General features: G+C 37.5%; 1 protein-coding gene across 1 annotated transcript in view; it reads left to right on the top strand.

Annotated features, from left to right (window-relative positions):
• The first annotated feature begins 271 nt into the window (after positions 1–271).
• The window catches only part of LOC107695364 (leucine-rich repeat-containing protein 4C-like), a 24,681-nt gene continuing 14,618 nt past the window's right edge, over positions 272–10,334 (top strand). The window contains exon 1 of the mRNA XM_016495245.1: positions 272–1,030. The gene's annotated coding sequence lies outside the window, so the exon portion shown is untranslated. The remainder of the gene's footprint in view (positions 1,031–10,334) is intronic.

Here is a 10,334-nt window from a genome sequence, read left to right as displayed (position 1 = left end):
ATCATTCAGCAACAGATGCATTTCAAACGCGCAAGTGTCAGGTTTAATATATCATCCGTCAGTCGCTGCAAATATTCCTTTCTCCTTAACCACATTTTCACTGACGGTGCCTCTTTCCGTGTGCTTACAATTTCTATTTACATTTTCTGACGAAACATAGAGCTGGCCAGCGCAACAGCGATTTGTAAGCAATAGGCTACGAAATGAGCAGAAAACTGCAGCGCCAAACAAACGTCGCTTTAAATGAGCCCGAGCTGAGCTGAGATTCACGAAGGGAAGGAATGAAGTTTAGTACGCTGACATTAAACGACAGATTTAACGAGAAGATCCCTTAGCAACACGAATTAAAACGTTATTGCTGGATGTTGAGACTCGAGTAGCCTATTCAGTCGAGCCGATGGTTCAACTTTGGGGAGGCTCTGCAGTGGACATCGCTCACGAGAAATGATGAAGGCGAGAGGAAGGAGTGCGCACTCAAGGAGGCTGTGAGGTGATGCTGTGACACATTCACCAGCATTCAGCGGAGTCAGCACGTTGTGTTGCATCTATGGACTGCGGTGGTGGATGTGGGCAAGATCTGAGGAGCATGGGGCCAGTATGCGTTGAAGAACGGCGGTGTATGGCGGTGGTTTTAAAAGGCACATCTCGATCAGAGAAACCTACCAAGTACTAACTCTGGATTTTACCCAAAGGGAGGCTGTTGATAACCCATGTGGTTTAGACATTTCATTCACGGATGTGGATACTAGGCTTATTTTATGTGTCCAGCACAACATATCAACGGTGGTAGATTTATCCCCCATTTATTTACAGATTTTTTTAGAAGATTTGTTCTCTTCCAGCCCCCCTCCCCCTTTTTTGCACCTGCTTTGCTTTGTCAAAGCTTACCGAGCGCTTTAGAGCGCTGCTTTTACTTGCATCTCCGTACATCGTGCATGGATTCTACATGAACTGGGTGTTTTGTGAGGGCTGCAGTGATGTTCCCATTTACTGATATCGCCTCACAGCTAACATTACCTGACAGAAATGGGTAAGGAACCGTAGCCTAATCTAACCAGTCTGTGCAGATCTATTTTAAAGCGAACCTGTTTTCTTAAGTTGACGGTGAATGGATGCATTTCATCTTTTGATCTATCTATCTATGCTGCAGGGGGTTATGATTTGCATTATTTCTGTGACTGTGATGTGGTAGATTTGGGGATATTTTTTCAGCTGTCTTCTGTTGCTCTACTTACCATTACTTTTGCTAGAATATGGCGTTGGGTCATTCATATTCTGTTCACATGTGCATTGCTATGCTCTAAAGAGACAAGGGGAAAGAGGCAGTGTATCCATGATGGTTGACACAACTGTTTCTCATTGCTTCTAATAGACCCCAGTGACTTTTGAGGCTTCCTGAATAGGCTACAGAATAAGCAAATGTTATTATTTAACAAATTGCATCATAACCATTTTATAATTTATTTCTCAGTGGGAAAAAAACAAAAAGTTCCTGGAAGGCTGTCAGCTCACACTGGTGCTAATCTGCATTTAACATTCAACCCTCACAAGGCTTTAGAACTTCACTAAGGAAGAGAGGTGCTGTAATGGACACTATAAGCAAGTTGGATTCATTGGAAAAGCTTCTGTGCCATGTATTGGTTTTTGAAAGATCTTACGTAATTTATGATGGATGATTCATGGATTCGTGGGTTGTTGCTTTACCAGTGGTGTTGAGGTTTGAGGAGCTGTCTCTTTTGGTAAGGTGCTGAAAACCATTACTGTTTATGGTAGGAAAGAACATTATTAGAATGTTAAATAAAATGGGCTGCAATAATTATCATTTTATTGTGTTATGTATGTACATAGATAACTATGCAAGCAAAAGTATTGGTTAATTTTGTTGTATAAAAAGTTCAATCAAATAAGACTTAAATGCACAAATTCATGCTTTTCATTTTCATGGATGTCCTTAATGCATACTTTCCTTCAAGCATTCTTAAGCTCCTAAGATGAAAGAGTTACAGAGCAGCAACAATATTTGACAATTTAATGCTTGCAGATATAATAAAGATTCTCTCTGTGTTAGATTAATATACTAAATGGGCTTTAACTTTCCCTTTCACTGCAAATAATCCATGACAGATGTTCTGAGCATTTTCAGTCCACTGTGGACTATAATCATCTTAGCCAGCTTAAATGGAAGCATCAAATAGCTCAATTACAGTATTTTAGGGAAAATTAATTCTCTAAAATTAAATGTGTGATTAAAATCACATATCCATTGGGGTCACGATTTAAAAATATATATATTATATTTGCAGTTCGCAAGAATCGAGTGCTACTGTTTCCAGTAAAGTATCTCCTGACAATCACACCTTTCTGTTGTGGAAACATTCTTTCTCTCTTTTCTGAGATTGTGACCTGAAATTAATTCTTGGACTGGACATTCCTTATCCCCAAGCTCTTTTTTGATTGATAATATGTCACAAGCAGTTCAAAGAAACAAGGTTGAATGTGTAATGCAGGCACTGGTGTGCTGTCATGAAGATGAGTGTTAATGTATTGAATGTGTCTGCTGAGCCAAAAAAATGCCAGATATCATTCAGTTCCCCTAAGGCAAAGGAGGAGCCTGTAAACGAGAGCATTTAGCTAATATCACACACATTAAACTCCGTAATCTTTGCCATTTAGAGAAAAATGAAGCAGTTGAAATGCTTCTGCCCACCCTGATGCTTCATAAAGACCATCTCTAATGTGGGTCAGGCTGTGCAAAATGAAAAAAAAAAAGTTTAATGACATAGACTGAAGAGATTGTATAGACTAGCTTCTTCTAAGGATGCAAAAGATGTACTAAAAACGATAAGGATTGCGCTGTGGCAAATTTGTAAATGTCATTTTTTTTCTCTCTCAGTACTGGAGTGTTAATGCAGTGAGGCCGAATGAATGACCGCTGATGTACTGTTCTCGGGTCAGAGGAAGTGCTGTTAGACAAGATATAATCCAGCCAGCAGTGGGCCCTGCTTCTGCCAAACACACAGCCACACAGGCTTTCTCTTTAAAACTGGTGTTTTATTAATCGCGCGGCATCCCTATTACTCTGTCCCAGCAGAAGTTAAAGTAACAATAGTACAATGATGGAATTTTAATTGGGATAAATGTCTGACTTCCTCTTTAGCTAAAATGTTTGACCTTTGGACCATTACTGTAGAATCGATAGCACTTGTTACAGTAGATGCATTCATGTTTATGTCTGCCATTGTAAAATGGCAACAATAAACATTAAATTCCTTTGTGGTTATTGATTACATGTATCTGTTGTGTTTGAAGACAATATCATACACTACACATCCCAAATAACATATTAGCAAAGATACACTATAAAAAATATATTTTTTGAAGTTGTAAATAAAACATGTCTTTTTCTACTTCAAAATTTCATGTTTAATTCAAAGTTTTACTTGCAGGTTCTTTGTAATTTTTTGTGTGAAATGTACTATCAATTTAAATTCAAATTAAATCCTGCACCATATTTTTTTCAGTAGTCAATCAGCTTAATGAAAAGAAAAAAAAAAGAATTACATCTTTCTGTTGAAATGCATTCTGCCAATGAATTAAAGAATCATTCTGCTAAAAATACTGGAAACAAGACTACAAGGCACAAGCTTGTAGCTTTGTTTATCCTGTAACTTTTAACAATCCTATATCTGACCTAATACCCAGGATGAAGAAACCCTCTGGTTTTTATGTGTTTTATTCAGGCTTTATGTTCATGTTTAATAAGGTCTCCAGAGGCAAATTCTTGCTGATGATAATTCTGGAATCACCAAAGGCTGTTGCTGGGTCATGTGGCCTCTGTGAATGCCTGTTCACATTACTCTTCTGTGAATTTGAACTGGAGCGAAGATATCTTGGTTTATTACCTGCAGTATGTTGGTTGTCACAGTAGATCTCCCTTAACAATTTAGACTGCGCTGAGGTGAATGTGCTCCTGGAATGGCCTAACCTGGTTTCCTTGCTCGTTGCCTACTTGCCTGCCGAGTAATATTGGGGTCATGGGTTCAAATCCCACTTGGAGCCATAGCAAAATTCATCAAGCATATATGTAATGAGCTACCCTGCATAGTGACACAAGCTAACAATTAGATCCATCCAAAATGGCTTCTTTTATAGACTCGTGAAGCTGTGAGAACTGATATATACTAAGCGCACACTATTGACGTTTTTTGCTCAAACACATTTTAGATCCTTCATCGTCTCTTTTATTATGTGATAGTTCAATGAATCAGTTGTTAATGTAGACATCAGTCTGTGATTTATAATTAGTCTGCCTGTGGTCACTGCAAGGAGCAGATCGCCTAATGTGAATTACATAAGAAAAAGATGTAGGTTTCAGGGAACAGGATGCAGCCCAAATGGCTACAGATAAATGATGGAGCGAACATGCTGCACTGGTTTTAGTTCTGCAGAAGATGTCTAATGCCATACGCGGATGCAAAACCCCTTTCTGACAGACATTTGGCACACTGGAGAGGAGTCAGGGTGTTGCACAGATGCATAGGAACGGAGGGGTTAGAGTTTGTGCATTTTGAATCTATGGAGATAGGTCTTTGAGCAGCTTATTAAGCAAACCTCTCATTTCAGTGAAAATGAAAATTGACTCCCATACCCTCAGGCCTCGGTAACTGTAATAAATGTCTGTGCACTTGAAATACTAAGGCTTTGCGTTTCAGTCAGAGCCGCCATAGAGATTGTGCTGTCACACAATAGCGACAGCCTCTGTGTTGATTGTTAATTCAGAAATCGTGTTGATTGTTAATTCAGAAATCCAATGTCAACACTATATCCTACAGACGCGCCAAATGGCATAAATTGTACTGTTCAGTGAGATTAGTCGGTGGAGACAGAGCGGGAGGTGTTCTCAGCTCAGCTTAGCTAAGCTTATAAATATGACTTTGCCTTGATTGCACTGTATGTTTGTCATCACTGCCGTGGAAGGCACAGTACAAATCTGGGTTGCTCATTATATTGGAACCCCTTTTCAAACAGCCACCCTCCCCTCCCCTAGAGGATGTCTTCTTCCACTCTCAGCATATTTCAGATATGGGAGAGGAACTTGAAGACAGTTGGCTTTTTCAAGCCTCTCAGATCATTTGGCCTGGATTCACAAACAGAAGTGTGTCAAAGAGATCCGTGTCTTTGAGGCTGATAAATCACAGACTTCCTAGAATACATACTGTTGTGACAGGGTCCTGGGTCGAAGCTTGTTCCACAATAAAGACATTTGCCAACCAACAGACTCTCCTAATATGATGGCAGAGGCGGATATAGATCGAAACAGCTTGACATCTCGGCAGACACATACTGACACATACTGCTATCCATGAGACAGCATCTGGACAGAGTGGTTGAGTAGCAAATGCTGTAAGATGTAAATACATTCACTCTGTCTTGATGCTTTTGGCTTAGGTTATCAAATTGCCATTTAATCAAAAAGCATCTATTATCTGTTTGTCTGTTTGACGTTCTATGATACTATTGTCCTATCATTTTATTTGTTCCTTAAGGCCTATAACACTTCAGATTTTAAGGCTTTTAAAACTTTTCAAATGTTTTTGACAAACTTTTCTAATAAAAAAAATTGTAGTCATAATTTCTTTGAAACCTTAAGTCTATTACCTTACTTTCAAATTCAAATTGCAATTCTGTACCTCTTTTAAATTCATTGAAAATTGAATAGGCTTTCAATTCAATTCTAAAGGGAGATTGTTCAGATCACTGAACAATTAATTTCTTGTTTACACCAGATTTTTATTCAAGTAAACGGCACGTGTTTTGGCATATGTGTGCAAAAGAGCAGAGTACAATTTTCTTCAATTTGCACAATAACTAAATAGCTTGCTTATCAAAATTGATGAGTTAGTTCTCAGTCATAATCTTCACAACTTCGAAATATTATTTCATTGTCTAAGTCATCACATGCAGAATGATTCAATCATTTATCAAAATTTGTCAGACATACATGTACAGTATATTCCATAAATATCTAGGACATTAATTATTTTCTGTTTACATGTAACACATTGCTGCAAAAAATAAATGTACTTACTTAGAAATGTGCATATTATATTTCAGAGTACTACATTATTGACTTCACCCTGTAAACTTTTACCTACTGTTGAAATCGCTATCTAAAAATCTCAGTGTGATACACAATAGCCTCCAGCTAGACAACATGGAGAGTTAGTGTACAAAAAAAGGGTGAGAGAAAGAGAATGGTAAGACTGTTTCGAAAAATGAGCCAAAGCGATTAAGAAAAACAGTAATATAAATTGCATTTGATGTGTGGTCATAGGCTTCAAACTTTGCTCATCTAGTCAGATTTTAAAGGCAGATCTGTTTCATGGTTGTTCTTAAAAATATTCCTAAAAAGGTTAGAAAATTCTTGCATCATAATTGATTTCATCCTAAGCCAATTCATTTGGTTTCTGTTGGAGATTGTACCACACTATCCAAATATTCCAGTTGTTTTATGAAATTGGAAAACAAAATTAATTGAGGTAATGTGCCTGTCTCCTCAAAGAGCCACTCAGGGTCTTAAAACATACTGGATTTATGTGTGCCTGCATGATCGCAGCTGAGTGCTTCAATTGGCCCGGCTTCATGCAGAGTCAATACTAATGACGGAGGAGACTATACGGCCACAGTCAGATTATAGCTTGGAGGCCCTCAGCTGCTCCTATTGTCATCTCAAGCAGGGAAAGTAATGGTTACCACTGTTTGCCTCCCCTGTTCTCTTCTGCATTGTCTGTGTTGTGCAGTCATTAAGGTTAATGAGTAGGTGGAAATATTTGTTTTGAACAGTGAAAAACATAGCTCACAGGAACATGTAGGTGTGCTGAATGAGATTTGGGGCAGTGTGCTGCTTTCACACCATGGTTCTCCACAAGAAGTAAGATGTTGGGCTGCTGTAGCACGTTCCCTGCCGCTCGAACACGCATGCAGCAGAAGCTCACATTGTAATTCATGTTTTTTGTATGACAGCACCATGTCGGTGTGATAGATACCTCGGCAGAGGCGACACTTCAGCCACATCTCATTCCCGCAAATGGATGCCAAGTGTCCAGCTGGATAATCCCTCTGCTGACAGGAGTGCAAACAAATGAGGGCGTTCCATACGTCGCTAAATCAATCAAGCAGATTGTCATCACCAACCACCCATCTCATTTGAAGACTTAAATACAGGCCTCGCTTCATCCACCACGAGTCAATATAAGAAGCTTCAGCCGCTATATGTCCTACTTTTCAGAGAGCAACAGTGGTAGGTGTGATAATGACCATGACTAGTGTCTCGCTAACGGGGCCTTCATCGATATTGATGATATTGAGCATGGTGGTTGATGAGTAAAACAGTCTCCCTTGTATTAATCGACCATGGGGGACCACTTAACTGCGTGAAACTGACCGCTTCCACACACTAAGGCATGTCAGTGCATTAGAGGAGCAAAGGCTCTTTGAGTGGATTGGCTGTGTAATGCAATCTGTGTGCACGGGATGAGCGCCATGCTAGCTGTGGCTCCTTCAATTGTACCCAACCAGGAGGGTCAGGCCGTTGTTGTCTTTTTCCTCACTCTTCTTGGCTGCTCTATTTTTTTGCCTTCCACAATCGTCAAGTTTAATTAAAGCTGATGCACAAAGCAAAACACCATGGCAACACCGAATCTGCCACATCTGTAGTATCTGTACAGTGACCCACATCACCATCAAATTATACTTTTGAATGTCTGGTGTACATTCAGACAATCTAAGTATGAATCTAATTCCAGAAATTATTTTTGGAGTTCAGTGTAGAAATATCTACTACAGCAATTTCTGTTTTAGACAAAGATTTTGTTTTAATTACTACACATGGTAACTTAGCTAATGAATAATGAATGTGGCTCTGCACTGTATGTGCTCTGCCTTTTAATGCACCACTATCACACTTTTCCTCAGTCTCCTGACTCTCTCTATTCTGCTCTATCTTCCTCAGACCCTTGAGTTCAGTTTAAGAGGCAGATAGACTGGATATATCTTCACATCAGCTTGCCAAAAGAAAAGAAAAAGTGGATTTAGGAGAAATTGAAAGGAAAGTGAAGCAAAGCTAATGACTCTTTCTGATTGTTTGCAGAGTAACATAGACTCTCACTCTAGCAACGTTTATGTTGCACCACCAAAACTCTTGAATTTGAAATGCTACCAGTTCAAAATTTAGTGGTTGGTATGATTTTTTTATGTTTTTGAAAAGAAGTCTCCTGTGCTCTCCAAGGCTGCATTTATGTAATCAATTATACAGTATGAAACAGTAATATTGTGAAATATTATCATAATTTAAAACAACTTTTTTCTATTTCAATATATTTTAAATATGAATTCATTTCTGTAATGGCACGAATTTTAAGCAGCCATTACTCCAGTCTTTAGTGTCACATGATCCTTCATAAATCATTGTGATATGCCAATTTGCTGCTCAGGAAACATGTCTTATTATTATCAATGTTGAAAACACAAAGTTCAAAAGAACAGCAATTTTTTTGTGTGTTTTTCAACAATGTTCTTTCCAAAATAAAATTTGGATATGAAAGTATAGATTAAATTTGTTTGGCAGGATTCCATTACTCAAACTGTTAAAAAAGTTAAAACATGAAAATTCTGTCATTGTTTACTAATTACTTTATCATGCTTTTTTTGTGTGTTTTTCAACAATGTTCTTTCCAAAATAAAATTTGGATATGAAAGTATAGATTTAAATTTGTTTGGCAGGATTCCATTACTCAAACTGTTAAAAAAGTTAAAACATGAAAATTCTGTCATTGTTTACGAATTACTTTATCATGCTTTTTATTTTCTGTTTTGAGTGTGACAAAAAGGAGTATCATAAAGTAGGCTATTCTATTTGTGAATGATTTTCTTTCTTCTACTGAACACAGAAGATATTTTGAAAGTCAATAGTGTCCAAAACAACACTGGACCCCATTCCCATTCATTGTATGGATTAAGTAAAACATTCTTCATAATATCTTAACTTTTTGTTCCACGGAAAAAAAATAAAAAATTTACAGGTCACACATGAGGGTGAGTAAATTATAACATTTTCATTTTGGGGTGAACTGTCCCTTTAAGTTGATATTCACTGAAAATCTTTCCCTCTACCACAACACTCAAATCCCACACTTATTTAAATATTCAAAAGTTTCTGCCTCAAGAACCATTACAATTCATTTGTATAAATGTAGAGTGATGTTTCCCTTATGAAATGCCCTAGACAGAAGTATTGAACATGTTGAAGCTTATCCCTAATGATTACGTTTTGTGACTCTCAAGGTCTGTAAGTATATTTATGTGTCCACATAGACAGTATAGAGGATGGAAATGGGCCACACAGAAATTTATCAGCTACAGTATAGAAATGGATAGTACTGACTTTTAGTTAAAATTAGTATGACTAATGAGTAATTAGCCATTAGTATTTTCACCAAAAAAAAAAAAAAAAAGGTTTTAAGCCAGTTATTTCTATATTTTGCTGTAGTGTGTCAGTGGGAAATATCAGTTTACATTTCCAAACATTCCTTTTGCAATCAATTGTAATAATCCAGTGAGATTTTTCTCTGACAACAGCCAGTGCTCCACACAGAGATCTGATCTCACTATCATCCAGTCCGTCTGGGATTACATGAAGAAACAGAAAAAACTGAGACAGACTAAATCCATAAGAACTGTCAACGTCTCCAAGACGCTTCAAGAAACCTTCCTGCAAAGCTACAATACTGTGAAAAGTTTTAGGCACTTGCTTAAAAATGCTGTAAAGTGAGGATGCTTTCAAAAATAATGTCATAAATAGATTTTATTTATCAATTAACAATTATTTACTAAATCAAATCAACATTTGGTGTGGCCAACCGTTGCATTTAAAACAGCTATAGGTGCACTTGCGCATAGTTTTTCAGGTAGCTTTGCAGGTAGGTTTCTTGAAGCGTCTTGGAGATGTTGACAGTTCTTCTGAATTTAGTCTGTCTGAGGTTTTTTTTCTGTTTCTTCATGTAATCCCAATGATGAGATCAGATCTCTGTGTGGAGCACTGGCTATTGTCAGACTCCTTGTGCAAACAAATCTCACTGGATTATTACAATTAATGGCAAAAGAAATGTTTACGAATATAAACTGGTATTTCCTACTGACACACTACAGCAAAAGATAGAATTAACTGACTTAAACCCATTTTTTGTTGTTGAAAATACAAATGGCCTAAGACTTTTGCACAGTAGTGTATATATATATATATATATATATATATATATATATGTGTGTGTGTGCCA

Source organism: Sinocyclocheilus anshuiensis, unplaced genomic scaffold (genome assembly GCF_001515605.1).
Source record: "Sinocyclocheilus anshuiensis isolate Anshui unplaced genomic scaffold, SAMN03320099.WGS_v1.1 scaffold282, whole genome shotgun sequence".
NCBI lineage: Eukaryota > Metazoa > Chordata > Actinopteri > Cypriniformes > Cyprinidae > Sinocyclocheilus > Sinocyclocheilus anshuiensis.
This window is presented reverse-complemented; position numbering and strand designations above follow the sequence as displayed.